Source organism: Monodelphis domestica, chromosome 7 (assembly GCF_027887165.1).
Source record: "Monodelphis domestica isolate mMonDom1 chromosome 7, mMonDom1.pri, whole genome shotgun sequence".
In the NCBI taxonomy this organism is placed as follows: domain Eukaryota; kingdom Metazoa; phylum Chordata; class Mammalia; order Didelphimorphia; family Didelphidae; genus Monodelphis; species Monodelphis domestica.
Window position 1 is genome coordinate 95,792,656 of NC_077233.1, and position 15,266 is coordinate 95,807,921.

At 43.3% G+C, this 15,266-nt stretch overlaps 1 long non-coding RNA gene across 2 annotated transcripts; it reads right to left on the minus strand.

Annotated features, from left to right (window-relative positions):
- Positions 1 to 2,617: 2,617 nt before the first annotated feature.
- Positions 2,618 to 14,994, minus strand: LOC130455489 (uncharacterized). Of its 2 annotated transcripts, none has more exons than XR_008913491.1 (4): positions 14,900 to 14,994; positions 8,621 to 8,869; positions 6,801 to 6,852; positions 2,618 to 4,231 (listed from the first exon to the last, which is right to left on the minus strand). It is a non-coding gene; the product is annotated as an uncharacterized LOC130455489 (long non-coding RNA). The 2 variants fall into 2 exon arrangements; XR_008913490.1 differs by having other exon boundaries at positions 8,590 to 8,869.
- Between the last annotated feature and the right edge of the window lie 272 nt (positions 14,995 to 15,266).

Consider the following 15,266-nt stretch of genomic DNA (forward strand, 5'->3'; position numbering starts at 1 on the left):
GAAGTGTGCAACACTATGTATAAAGTCAGATTTGTAAAAACAACAAATTAATTGGTTTTCTTGAATTTTTTTCTCTATGTTTAAAATGTTTTTGATAGAATGCTATCTAGCTCCAGAGAGAAACCTATTGGAGTTGGAGTGCAGATGAAAGCAGACGCCTTTTCATTTATTGATTTGGGTTTATGTTTGGGGGTTTTGGTTTTACAAGATTACTCACTCACAAAAATGAACAATATGGAAACATGTTTTGCGTGATAATACATGTATAGCCCAGATCAAATTGCCTGCCAGCTCTGGGAGGGGGAAGGGAAGGGAGGGTGTGAGACAAGTTCGATCATATAACTTTGGAAAATTTATGTGAAAATTTGTTAATACATATAATTAGTAAAACAAAATAGATTTCAACCTTAAACCATTTTTCATTGTTGTTTTAAGGCATGGTTTTCTGGGTAGAGGTAGGGGAAGAGGAGACAGAGAAATCAGGGTGATATAAAAATTAAAGACGTCAATAAAACATACGAAAAAAGTAAACAAAAAGGGAATGAAGCTGATCCATCTAAGGAGATGGAAAAGCAGTCCATAGAAGAAGAAGCCAGTGGGAGTGATATTACAGAAGCCAAATGAGGAAAAAGTGTTTAGATGAGGAGTTGGCCGACAGCCCACAGTGCTTCAGAGAGGTCAAGAAGGGACAGGCTAGAGAAAAAGGGATTAGGTTTGGTGATCAGGAGGTCTTTGGTGGCTTTGGAGAGAGCGAGGCCAGTGTGATGGTGAGGCTTGAGGGAGCTGAGCAGTGGGCAAGGGGTAAGGCTTTAAAGACAGAGGTTCCAGACAGTCTAATGAGATCGTCTCTCAGTGTTTCAATCTCTGCAAGGGTACTTAATACAGAACTGAATTAGTGACCAATTAGCCATTCTCAGATTCACCCCTCCCTGTCTTTTTCTGCTTGCCTCTCTTCTGGTTCAGACCTTGATAGACTCTTTCCTCCAAAATAGCTTCCAAATTGATCTTTCTGCCTCCACATTCTTCTCCATCCATCACCACTTTTATTCTGCCACTCTTGTTCTAGCACTTTCTTTTTTTCTCTCTCTCTTAAAAAAATCCTTATTTTCTGGTTTAGAATCAATACTGTGTATTGGTTCCAAGGCAGAAGAGCAGTTGGGGTTAGGCAATGGGGGTTAAGTGACTTGCCCAGGGTCACACAGCTAGGAAATGTTTGAAGTCACATTTGAACCCAGGACCTCCAATCTCTTTGCTTGACTCTCCATTCACTGAACCACCTTGCTGCTCTTCATTCAAATTCTTTCAAAAGCTATCTATCTATTTCTTTTGCATGGGATTGTTTTCTAAGTCTTAATTTTTTCTCCCCGTTAGACCTCCATTCCAACTCATTTGGGTCAATGGGCTTCTCCCATTATCTCTTCTCTTGCAAATTCTCTGATCGTAAAAGCAAGTGCCTAACTTTTCAAAGACCATTCCATCTCCATAGTTAAAAATAAACACCCCAGACCTGACCAGTGGAATTTAAAGAAAAAACCCAAACTATAAAAGAATAGAGATATCTTAATTTGGACACTGTTGCGTTTGGGTTGGATACGTGAGTAGTTTCCTCTTCTTCAGAGAAGAACTATCCATTTAATGACGGGTAATTTTAAAATTTGGCTATCTCTTTTGTTTTTCTATATCCTTCATTTTCATCTCTTCCTCCCACCTTTTTTTAAACAAAGAATGAGGGGAAATAGTGTCTCAGGCATGGAGTTCGATGTTCCATCCCCATGGTGCATGGTGCCCCTCTACAAAGAAAAGAGGGAGGCACACTTTCTCACCTCTTCTTCAGACCCAAACTTGGACCACCCATTTCAAGATTTGAGGTGAAAGAATCGACAACTTTGCTTCATGACCTGCTGAATCTCAGATTCACAAGATTTGTGGGAAGGGACCTCAGGGGCCATTCGGTTCAACTCTCCAAACCCAAAGTGGAGGCATTCTAGTAACAGGCAAGAGCCCAGTAGGATGTCCTGGTTTTCGGGAAGAGGATGCTTCCTGTGGGAATGAAGACACTGGAGAAGTAGAGGATGGTGGAATCAGGGAACCTGGGCTTGAAGACCAGCTCTGCCCCTTACTAGCTAGCTGTGTGTCCTTGGGGCAAGTCACTTGCCCCCTTTGTTTTCAGTTTCCTTTTCTGTAAAAGAAGGGAGTTGCTCTAGATCATCTTTCTGGTTCCAAAGTCTTGTGATCCTAAGTGACTAAACCACAGTCACTATACTCCCAGGTTTGGCAATACGGGTTCCTTCCCTACTCTCCAAATCCCATGTTCCTGGTTTCCTTTATGGAATCCCTTCCCAGTTCTAGAGTAGACTGTGTCCTCTAGCGGCCAACATAGAAAAGTGCAGCCATGGAAATGCCATTCCTACTCTCAAATTGGAATGGTTCAAATCAATTCAGTTCAATTAAAATCATTTTATATAGAAATAAGTTTATGGAAATCACAAACTTTAGCAACATTAGGGACCTTATGGGGCAACCAATCAATGTTCTCCCCCATCAGTTTCTTCAACGAGCCTATCCATTTATCAATCAATTGACAAGCATTTATATATGGCAGACCCTGTCCTGGGCACTGTGGATCCTTAGTCAGATCCTTAGTCCATGCCCTTGAGGAGCGTAGAGAGAGGTGATATGGACCTAAATGAGCCCCTATCAATAAATACAGAATGGGTACAACAAGTTAATTGGGGGAAGAGGGACACTTGTACATGGAGGAGCCACAGAAAGACCTCACCAAGAAAGCAGAGCTTGAGCTGACCTTTGAAGGAGATGAGAGATTGTAAGAGACAGAGATGAGGAAGGCATGCCGGGAATGGGAGGAGAATCTGTACGAGAAGATGGAAGATGGAGAATCCTGAGTGAGGAGCCTCTAGAAGGCAGTCTGATTCAACTGAAAAGTGGGTAAGTGGGAGTCATGTATAATAAGCCCAGAAAAGTGGGTTGGAGCCAGGGAGTGAGCGACTTTAGCTAAGTGGCATAGTGGGTCAAGACCCAGGTCTAGAGGTCCTGGGTTTAAATCTGTCCCCAGATACTTTCTTGCTGTGTGACCCTGGGCAAGTCACTTAACCCCCATTGCCTAGCCCTTACCACTCTTCTGCCTTGGAACCAATACACAGTATTGACTCCAAGACGGAAGGTAAGGGTTTAAAATAATGATCAGGAGAAGGAAATGGCAAATCACTCCAGTACTTGTGCCAAAAAAACAATTGGTCCCATTGGATTGAAAAATGCCTGAAAGTCCCTTTCAATGGTTGCATGGTGTCTGGACATTGGTTTATCAACACCTTAATGTTCGTTTGTTTCTACTCTCAAAAGAAATTCACTGTGAAAGTTAGATGTGTTATTCTCCTTGTTTCCATTTTACAAAGTATCTCATTTGGTACAACCAACCTGGTGAGGGAAGTGTAATTATTATCCTCATTTTACAGATGAAAAAGCTGAAGTTGGAAAAGTTAAATGATTTGACTAGGGTTCTAGCAAAATGTCTGAGGCAGGATTTGAATTTAGATCTTCCTGATTCCAAGTCCGACACTCGAAGTGCTAGTCATTACCACTATCAATAAAAGAATCATATAATTAAAAAAAAACAAATGATTAACAATGACACACGTATTGTCTACCTCCTGGGGGCTGTGTCAAAGACCAGATAAGATAATGGGGGTGGGACTGAGAGTTCTCCAGGACTAGAGGTGTGACGTAGGTCAGATGTCTTGATCTGTAGGAGCCCAAAGATTTAGAGCTAGGAGGCTCTTTAGATCTCACTTAGGACAATGTGCCCATTTTACAGGTGATGCTTAGTATCATCGATTCCTTGATCCTTGATTCCAAGTGTTGGATGCACTGTCCCTAGAAAGAGGGAGTAGCCCTACTCCCATGGGTTCTAGAAGGACACTGTGGAGCAGAGGGACAGCTCCAAAGAAGTAAATTTGGATCTGATGTTAGAATAAGGTTCCTAATGATGAGAGTTCTCCAAAGGCATGATGATCTGACCCAGGAGGTGGTGAGTTCCTTCTTTGGAGGTCTTCATACAGAACTTGAGTGACCTCTTGTCAGGCATGTTTTCAAGACGATTCTGGTTCTTTTGTGAATTGGACTAGAGGCCTTGGAGATCCCTTCCAGTTCTAGGATTCTGGTAGATTCTGGTCTGTCTTCCAGGTACTTCTGATACTCCAAAGGACATCCTCACCTTTAGGCAAAGAAAACTGGGACAGTTAGGTAGAATGGTGGGCACTAGGAAAGGGCACTAGGTCTGGAGTCAGAAAGACCTTGAGTTCCAATCTGGTCTCAGATATGTCCTAGCTGTGTGACCTTGGGCAAGTCACTTAACCCTGTTTGCCTAGCTCTTGCTGTTCTGTCTTAGAATAGATACTAAGACAAAAGGTGAGGGCTTAAAAGAAAAAGAAAAGAAAGCAGTGAAACCAAAGTTTGCCAAAACCTTTTCCCCTTCCCTCTTAATTTAAACACAAGGAGTTCTGTCAGGACAGAAGAAAGTTGGAAGGCAATGCTTTACCAACATGTTTTTGACTCAGGAATGTCGGTCAACTTGAATTGGGTTTTCCTTCCATTCAAAACTGAATTTGAAAAAGGAAAGGGAAACATTTTGGGAAACTTCCAATTTAACATGTGAGAGAACACTGAAGAAACCCCATTCTGCTTGTGGTCTTTGGGGGAAAACATTAGCCTTTTCTTGAAATCTCTGTCCATGTGAGCAAATGATTCCCCTTATTTTAATCCAGCCAGAGTGTTCAAAGGTCTATCAGTGGGCAGCTGGGTAGCTCAGTGAATTGAGAACCAGACCTAGAGATGGGAGGTCCTGAGTTCAAATCTGACCTCAGACACTTCCCAGTTGTGTGACCCTGGGCAAGTCACTTAATCTCCATTGCCTAGCCCTTACCATTCTTTTGTCTTGGAACCAATGCATAATATTGATTCCGAGACAGAAGGTAAGGGTTTAAAAAAAGAAGATCTTTCAGTATAATTCTAGAGTCACAGAATGCAAGGCTTGGAAACAGAGGTAAATGTTTAACAATTGGTTCTCTGACAGGAAGTGTATGTACTATATACTTTCATATTTAACTTACATTATTAACATTTTCTCCATCACATTCTTAAGTTGAGTTAAACAATATAACACTAAATCAAAACTCTGATTTGTAGAGTATGCTGGTTTCTGAGATCTAAATGTGCACACTGAAAATTTTATAATAGGCCTCACTTGTTGGCTCCACCATAGCTCTTCCTGGGAAGGACCTTAGAACACAGAATGAGAATAGGAAGAGATTACAGAATTTCACAGCTAGAAGAGATCTTAGAACACAGAACGTCAGAGTTGGGAAGGGTCTTAGGATATAGATTATCAGAGGAGGATGGGACCTTTAAGATGACTGTCCAGCTCCTACATTTTAGAGAAGAAGAAATAGGAGTCTCAGAGCAGTGACTTGTCCTCAAGTCACTTTCTCAGCATCCTCTTCAGGGCCTTGTTGTGCCTTCTTTGCTGCTTTGTTTCATCTTTGGTCAGTTGGTCAATACGTATCTCCCTTCCTTCCTTTCTACCTCCCTCCCTCCCTATCTACTCCCCACTCTCTGTCTTTCTCCATCTATCTATCATTCATTCATTCATCCACCCCCACCATCTGTCTGTCTGTCTATCTACCTATCTGTCTGTCTATCCATCCATCCATCCATCCATAAGGGTAAGGACTAGGTAAACCAGGTTAAATGACTTGTCCAGGGTCACAAGTAGGAAGTATCTGAGGCCAAATTTGAACCCAGGCTCTCCTCAACCCAGGTCTGTCACTCTATCCATTGTGCCACCTGACTGCTCTTCCATATATATTAAGTGCCTACTAAGTTTCAGAGTTTGTGCTGGGGACATGGCAAGGCAGATGAGAGATAGTTCTTGGTCTCAAGAAGTTCACACTAAAGACGACTGAAGACAAGGGTCAGTAGAACTTTGGGTCCATTTATTAGGATGTCAGCCCAGAGCAAGATCATCCCCTTTCTACTCTGATCATCAATATTCCTATTTGGATCTCTTCCCAGCTCAGCCTCCAGAAGGTGCCATCAGGTAAGACATCACAGGTGAGGTTCTGACTCTATAATCTTTAACTGATGTCCATCCTTACTCTCTCTGCCCCCCGAGTGAACACATCAGTCTCATTTTATGACATACTTATGTCAGAGATGATCATGACTCAAAGGAATACTTTGACTCAGGTGAATTTGAGGACAACTTCTTCTCTTGCTCGTTTGGCTCAAGACACAGGAGAAAATGTATTTGTGGCAAATCTCTGGATGCCAGTTTCCTACACTTTGTATTTCATAAGAAAATTTTAGCAAAAGGAAGGGAAAAAAGCATACTTGGAGAAACGACTAGTCACAAAGATCTACACTGATCCCAGAGTCTTGGTCCTGTTAGAAGGTTCTTCACACAGAGCCCCCCCCCACCCCCCAAGGGCTGCCTTTGTCCCCTGGCTTGTAGATTGTTTCTTTCTCTTTCCAACTTAGGCATCTTTCTAAGCTATGCAGAAGTGCCACTTGGTATGCCAAATTATCAGGCAAGACTAGAACAAGTCTGCAGGGCTCTTCAGTCTTTGGATGCTATTTCCTTAGTGCGAGATGGAAATAAAGCTGTCTCCCTCTCTTGTTATTTCCTCCAATCTCTACTCTATGTGACACCTGTTCATATCCAGGTGGGGTGAGGGAGCTACAAGCCACAGAAGAAAGAGGATTCCCGACTGACTGCGGCTGCATACCTGTAGAAGGGACTTCCTTTGGTTGGTTGTAGGGACACTTCCAGAGAGGATCCTGAGGGAAGAGAGGAAAGTGTGTGTGTACAGTGGGGAGACACAGAGAGAAAGAAAACAATCTTTTGAATGGTGGCCCCAGAGCGGCAGACGTGTAAGAGGAACTTAGGTCCCTATTATTTCCCTTGACCTCCAGTATTTGCATCTCTAGAGAATGCAGATGGTGGACCTCCCTGTGGGGAAACAGTTCCTCTCTGTCTCTGTCTCTGTCTCTGTCTCTCTCTCCCTCTCTGTCTCTGTCTCTCTCTTCCTTCCTCCTTCCCTCTCTCCCCCCCTCTCTCTCCCTCTTCCTCTCTCTCTTTATCTTTTTCTCTCTCTTCCTCCCCCCCCCTCTCCCTTTCTCTCTGTCTCTCGGTTTCGCTCCTCGTCCTTTTGCATTTTACTCACTCAAACTCACAGAGTGCAAATACCCTTTATAACTACTCGAGGAGCTTCAGCAATGGGAAATTCCCTAACTCCCAGGGCAACCCATTCTACTTTTTGGACAGCTGAAACTCTTGGTTAACACACCTATCTGACCTTTCTTTTTCATTTTTCTTTGCTGGTTCATCATCCATACAATGACTCCTAATTGTTACCTACCGGGGTCCTTTCTTTTCTCTCTCTATACTCTCTCAGTTAGTGTCCTCATCAATCCCATGGACCTATTTATCATTACTATGCAGATAAGTATGGCCAATTAGGAAGTACAGTGGATAGAGTACCTGGCCTAGAGTCAGGAAAACTCACTGCTCTCCCCATCCATCCATCCATCCATCCATCCATCCATCCATCCATCCATCCATCATCTCTCAATTTCTCCATTCATGTATTCACCTTTTATCATCAATCTCTCAATTTCTTTTTTTTTAAACCCTTACCTTCCATCTTGGAATCAATACTATGTATTGGTTCCAAGGCAGAAGAGTGGTAAGGGCTAGGCAATGGGGGTCAGGTGACTTGCCCAGGGTCACACAGCTAGGAAGTGGCTGAGGCCAGATTTGAACCTAGGACCTCCCATCTCTAGGTGTGGCTCTTAATCCACTGAGCTACCCAGCTGCCCCCAATCTCTCAATTTCTTTCCCTCAATCTATCCATCTATAAACATTTCTATCATTTATCCATCCATCCATCCATCCATCCATCCATCCATCCATCCACCTTTCTGTGATCTATCTCTTTCAATCTCTATTCTTCCATCCTTAGATCCACTTTTCTATTATCTCTCTCAATTTCTCTATACATCCATCCATTTATCCACATTTCTACTATCTGCCTTTTAATCTCTATCCATTCATCTATCCAAATTTCTCAGTGCCTGTCTCAGGCTCTGTCTCAGTCTCTGTCTCGGTGTCTCTCTGTCTCTGTGTGCCTCTCTGTGTCTCTGTGTCTCTGTGTCTCTTTTTCTCCTTCTCTCTGTCTCTGTCTCTCTCATTCACAGGCTCCAGGTTAAGAATTCTTTCTCTAGAGACTGAATAAGGCAGCATTCTAGGCACTATGCCTAGTCTAAAGATATAGGGTGGATCCAAAGTCAAAGAACTGAGTTCAAATCTTGTCTCTACTATTACTTTGCTCTGTGACCCAAGGGATGCCCTATCAACAAGGGAGTGCTCATTTCCTTCTTTCTGAGCCCTTGGTCCCCTCACTAAGCTCCCAACAGCAGCCATAGTCACTTGGGATTTAGAGCTGAAAGAAACCATGGCGATCATTAAGTCTGAGGAAACTGAACCAAAGGGAAGGGACTTGCTGAAAGCTACACCAATAGTGAGCAGCAAAGAGAGAATCTGAACCCAAGTCTCGTGACTTCAAAGTTGCCTTCTTCCTTGAGCGTCGGGACGTAGGGTCCTTTGAGCCCTGGCCTACTCTTCTCTGGGCTGAAATTCCTCTTCCTCTCCCCAAACTAGAAGGGTGGACTAAACCTCTTGTAGGTTATGCATTCGATAGTCCTGTGATTGCTTTTGAAACAGGTGATGCTCCCCGGTGGAAAGGGCTGAAGAGCTTTTGGTGTTCGCTTCTGTCCACAAGGTGGCAGGAGAGACCTAGGAGAAAAGCTTGGTGTCACCAGCAGCCCCAGGGACCAGGAGATAGGGGCAGAGATGCTGACCAGAGGTTCCCTCTCAAGAAACTTAGTGCCCTTTCCTTCTTCCTCAGTCTCTTCTCTTCTCACTGGGCCCCCCACACCACCATACCCACTCAGCAGGAACCGGCTGAGCTTCCATTCCTGCCTAAAGGCAGTCAGCTGGAGCGATGGTTAGGGCACTGATCTTGAGTTCAAATTCACTCTCAGACACTTCTTAGCCATATGACCCTGGGCAAGTCTCTTAATTGGTGTGTCTCAGTTCCTTCCCCAGCAAAATGGGGATAATAATAGCACATCCCTCAAAGGGTTGTTGTGAAGATCCGAAGAGATAAAATATGTAAAGCCCTTAGCGCAGCACCTGGCATATAGTAGGTGCTATTTAAATATTTATTCTTTTCCTGCCCCTTTCTGGAACCCTTGAAACTCCTCACTGAGACTCTAATCCTCTTCCTGAGATCCCCAAGTTCCTCACTGAGCCCTGCAATGTGTCTGAGGAAATGGAAGCTAGGCTTGAAAATTGGAGACAGGGGAGAGAGGGAGAAGACTGAAGAAGAGACTATTTTCTTTCCGATGGACTCGCCCTGAGCTTCAAAATGAAGAAGTCTAAAGCTGTCATTAGCCATTTGAGAAAATGGTTTAAATCACATCAAATGAAAGAAATGTAAATAAATGACTCGGAGATTCTATATCACACCTACCAGATTGGTAAAAAGGCAATTACAAATGTTAGAGAGGCTGGGGCAGCTAGGTAGCACAATGGCTAGAGTGCCAGAGCTGGAATTAGGAGGTCCTGGGTTCAAATCTAGCCTCAGGCCCTTCCTAGCTTTGTGACTCTGGGTAGGTCACTTAACCCCAATTGCCTAGTCCTTGACATTCTTCTATCTTAGACACTAAGAGAGAAGGCAAGGGCTTAAAAAAAAAGCTAGCGGGGGATGTGGAAAATAGGTGCATCAGCATACCATTAATGGTGCCTGCTGGAAAGAAATTTGGAACTCTATCCTTATAATTGTACCCTTTGGCTCATGATGAACGTGCTCTCCACAGCCAAGAAAGGAACTGTTGGAGTCAGAGGCCAATGGAAGTGCACCAAAATAAAGGGTGCCCTTTGACCCTTTGACCCAGCAATAGCTCTATGAGGTAAGGAAAGGAAACATGCATTTATTAAGCATCCCCTCTGTACCAGGCACTGGCCTAGGTGCTTTATAAATATACTAGTGTTTGACCCTTACAACAACCTAGGAGAATAGCTATTATTATTCCCATTTTACAATTGAGGGAACTGAATCAGACAGAGATGAAGCCATTTGCCCAGGGTCACACAGTTAATAAGTTCCTGAGGCTGGATTTGAACTCAGGTCCTCTAGATCCAGCATGTTATTCATTGCTCTACTGACCTGTCTCTATTAGGCCTATACCTTCAAAGAGATCAAAGAAAAGAGAAGGACCCATATGTACAAAAGTATTTGTAATAGTTCTCCTTGTGGTGGTGAAAATGGAAGTAGGGAGGATACCTTTAAATTGGGGAGTGGTTGAAAAATTGTGGCATATAAATGCAAATGTAAAATGACTCCATATAAGGTTTCCTTGGCAAAGATCCTGAAGTGGTTTGCCACTTCCTTCTCCAGCTCATTTTACAAATAAGGAGACTGAGGCAGGCAAACAGGGTGAAGTGACTTGTCCAGGGTTTCTTGGCTACAAATGTCTGAAGATGGATTTGAATTCAAGGAGATAAGTTTTCCTGACTTCAGGTCCAACGTTCTGTCTACTTCACCACCTAGCTGCCCCTTTTAGGTACGGAAAATAGCATCAACAAAGGAAGTAAGTTAAGAAAGCATGAAGTGTGTGCACAAGAGTTAGCAAGCAGCACAGTTCAGCTGAATGGTCGTGCAGTTACTGTAGTCGTCTCTAAGAGCTAGCATTTATATAGTGCTTTAAGGATGAAGAAGAATTTTCTAAATATCTCACTTATCCTCATAACAACTCAAAGGTAGGTGCTATTCTTATCTCCATTTTACAAATGAGAAAATGGAGACAAGCCTTTGTCCATAGCGGCATTGATCCAAAGTAGCGGCATTGATCTCAAGATCCCAGGGGTCCCCAGGACCCTTTAAGAGGGATCCAGGGCATCAAAAGTATTTTCATAATAATACTAAAAGACTACTATCATACCATAAAATAACGAAAGGCATGGGTCACACTGAAGCCTCGAAAGACTTTTATGAACTGATGCAGAGTGAAGTGAGTAGAACCAGGAGAACAAGTTATCTAATAACAACAACATTAAAAGGCAAATGACTTTGATGGACTTAAGAATTCGGATCAATGCAATGAACAAGCATTATTCCAGGAGATTGATGGTGATGCTGGCTATCCATCTAATGACAGAGAGGTGATGGACTCAGAATGGAAAATGAAGCCAATATTTGGGACATGACCAATTAGGAAAAATTTTCTTAATATAAGTGCTTGTTATTTAAAAAAAATCCATCTTAGAATCAATAACTGTGTATTGGTTCCATCTTAGAATTAATGACAGGAGGCAACTGGGTAGCTCAGTGGATTGAGAGCCAGACCTAGAGACAGGAGGTCCTAGGTTCAAATCTGGCCTTAGCCACTTCCTAGCTGTGTGGCCCTGGGCAAGTCTCTTGACCCCCATTGCCTAGCCCTTACCACTCTTCTGCCTTGGAACCAATACACAGTATTGACTCCAAGATGGAAGTTAAGGGTTTAAAAAAAAGGAATCAATAGCAGTGTATTGGTTCTAGCTGAGAATCAATAATAGTGTATTAGTTCCATCTTAGTATCAATAACAGTGCATTGGTTCCATCTCAAAATCAGTAACTGTGTACTGGTTCCATCAATAACTGTGTATTAGTTCCAAGGAAGATGTGTGGTAAAGGCTAGGCAATGGAGATTAAGTGATTTGCCCAGAGTTACCCAGCTAGGAAGTGTCTAAGGGCAGATTTGAATCCAGTACCTTTCATCTCCAGACCTTGCTCTCTATCCACTGAGATATTAGCCACCTAGCTCCCCCTAAATGCTTGTTACCCTGGCTTTTTTTTTAAATGGAGGAATAAGGTGGGAGGGAAAATGCTTTTTAACTGAAATAAATTAAAAAACCCCAAATAATTCACTTGGCTTGGGATTTGGAAGATAAGTGAGGACCAGGAGAACAGAAGGTCTCAGGACCCTCAACTCAGGGAGGGGATGAAAAGTGAATTGGAGCTGAAGAGGGAGAGGGCACAAGGGATTTATTTTGCCTAACTCAGCGAAGAGTAGAAAATAGACAGTCAGTTGAGTAGGCAAAGTGGAAAGAGCATTCCTTTGGCCATTAAAGAAGTCCTTTGATTGGGAGGTGGTGGTGTGGACCCGGGATAAAGAACAGGAGGTTAAATTTGAAGCTGTTATGAGCCTGGAGTCCCAGAGGAGTAGTTATATTGTCAGTTAGTGGTCCATTGTAGTCTCCCAATGGTCTTCCTGCTAGAGAAATAGCACCATATCCCCAGGAAGAGGAATAACTTCCCCTGGGAAGGCTTCTCTGGATTCTCTGAGAGCTGGGCTTTGAGTCATTTCTATTTTCCTTATTGAATAAATAAATCTGTTCTGGGCCTGATGTTTTATGAATCTGACTGCTTGTAAGGGGAGCTAATGACCATGCTTTGGGGGGAGTACCATACACTGAAGCCAGATGGGGGGAATGAAACAGAACTGAGAGGTCCCTAGAGTGACCAGGAGGCAGCCACTGACACAAGAGTTACAAATGGAAAATGAATACATTGACCTGTTGCATTTTGAAAGAGGGTTGGTGATTTCCTTGGATTCATATTGAAGTTCTACTGGCAAAGAGAAGGAGAAAATTGGAGCTCTAAGCACTGATCTAGGACTGGAGGTCACAAAAACTAGAAAGTAGGCTCTTCCATCCTTCTTATCACCCAGAGGACCATGGAGAAGTACTGGAGGGTGTAAGTGTACTACTGTGGCGCATACCAAATAAGGAACTAAAAAGAAGATCCCAGGAAAGAATGTATGCTTGAAAAGGAAGACGGGAAGTGGTGCTCTACGGATAGTTTGTGATAACTACCGATCATGTGCTCTACTGATCCTTTGGTCATGTCAAGACCAATTGTTATGGGAAGACTAGCACTCTGGGAGTTCCCTTAATAGTAATCAATCAACCTGCACTTATGAGTCATCTACTGTATTCCAGGAACTGGGCTAAGCATGGAGGATACAAAGAGAGGAAAAAATTCAGGTTCTGCCTTTAAGGAAATTATGGTCTAATGAGGGAGACCACATGCAAATCTGCCTATTTGTTTGTCTATCAGTCTTTGTATCCATGTATCTATCTGTGTATCATTGTATCTATTCATCCATCCATGCATCTCTCTCTGTCTCTGTCTGTCTCTGTCTGTCCTCTCTGTCTCTGTCTCTGTCTCTGTCTGTCTCTGTCTGTCTGTCTGTCTGTCTCTGTCTCTTTCTCTCTGTCTCTCCCTCCCTTTCTCTGTCTCTCCCTCCCTCTCTCTGTCTCTGTCTCTGTCTCTCTCTGTCTCTGTCTCTCTCTCGTTCTCTGTCTCTTTCTCTCTGTCTCTGTCTCTCTCTGTCTCTCTCTCTGTCCCTCTGTCTCTCTGTCTCTCCTCTCTCTCTGTCTCTCCCTTCCCCCCTCTCTCTGTGTCTCTCTGTGTCTCTGTCTGTCTGTCTCTGTCTGTCTCTCTGTCTCTCCCTTCCTCTCTCTGACTCTGTCTCTCTCTGTCTGTCTCTGTCTCTCTGTCTCTGTCTCTCTGTCTCTGTCTCTCTCTGTCTATGCCTTCCCTCATACGTCAGTGTACACACACACACACACACACACACACACACACACACACACACAGAGATATTTTATATTCATTCTCTTGTTTGAGGCACATGATGACCAAGTAACAAGCCATGAGCATGAGTGTGAGTAGTGATGGAAAATGTTTGGAAAGGCAGATTGGAGCCACATTTTGGAACACTTTACACAGGTTGCAAAGTTTATATTTTGTCTTAGAAGAAACATTGAAATTTTGGGAGCAGGACTGCCATACTCGTACCTGAGCTTTAGGTAATTTTGCAGCTTGGTGGAGGAGGGATTGGAGAAGAGAGAGAATGGAGGCAGGGAGCCCACTTAGGAGTCTGCCATAGTAGTCTGAGGGAGAGGTGATGAAGACCTGAACTCTGATCAGTTCAGGAAACAAAAGACTAGATGGGGAAGGTGTCATGAAAATGACAGCACCGAGGATCACAGAATTATTCATGTTGTCTGTTAATATCAACCCCTCCCCCCTTTCTGTCTTAGAATCAGTACTCTATATTGAGTCCAAAGCAGAAGAGTAATAAGGGCTAGGCAGTGGGAGTTAGGTGACTTGCCCAAGGTCACACAGCTAGGAAGTGGCTGGAACCAGCTTTGAACCCAGGACTTCCTGAACCCAGACCTGGTGCTTTTCCATTGTGCTACTTAGCTGCCCCCTCAACTCTGATATTTTATATGTCTGTAGGTCCTTTTTAGCTATAATATTGTATATAAAAATTCCCTCCTTGCTCTGATAGTCTTTGTTCTGAGATCCCATCCAGCTCTGATAGTCTTTGTGCTATACTTCCTTCTGGCCCTAACATTCTATTCTTACTCTATAAGATCTCTCCCAAGTCTAAGATCCAATGATGTAAACTAAAATAAAAATGAGTTCCTGTGGCAGCATGTTGACTTGGAAAACCTCAAATTAACATTATTTATATTATATCATATAGCTGGGCTTGGAGAGGGAACGACTTGTCCCCAGACACTTAATAGTTGTTTGACCCTGAGCAAGTCACTTACCCTTATTTGCCTCAGTTTCCTCATCTGTAAAATGAGCTGGAGAAAGAAATGTATCTCTGCCAAGTATTCTCGACCCAAACTGGGTCAAGAAGAGTTGGATACAAATGAAACAGCTTAACAACACTGTATTCTTATTTGTTCAACATTTCCCAATACCATTTTAATCTGATTCCTCTTGGGCTCTGGAGTTTTGGGGCTGCTTGTGGCCAGGGCGTCTCCAGGGTGAGCCTCCTGATTTAGGCTCCCTCCTGGCTCTGATGGTCTATATGTCATAAAGCCCTTTCTAGCTCTAATCCTGTCTAATCCTGTGCTTGTTCTATATTCTAAGAGTTCCATGTTCTAGGACCCTCCTGGCTCTGACTGTTTGCCTTTCTATTTTCTGTTCTAATATTTTGTGAAATTGATCCTCCCCGGTGATCCACAGAAGAGGAATCGGGGACGATGTCCTTCCCCAAGCTGCCTGGGCCAGTCTCTACCAGACGAGTGCCCGGAGCTGCCTGTCCGAAGCCTCGATCCAAAGCTG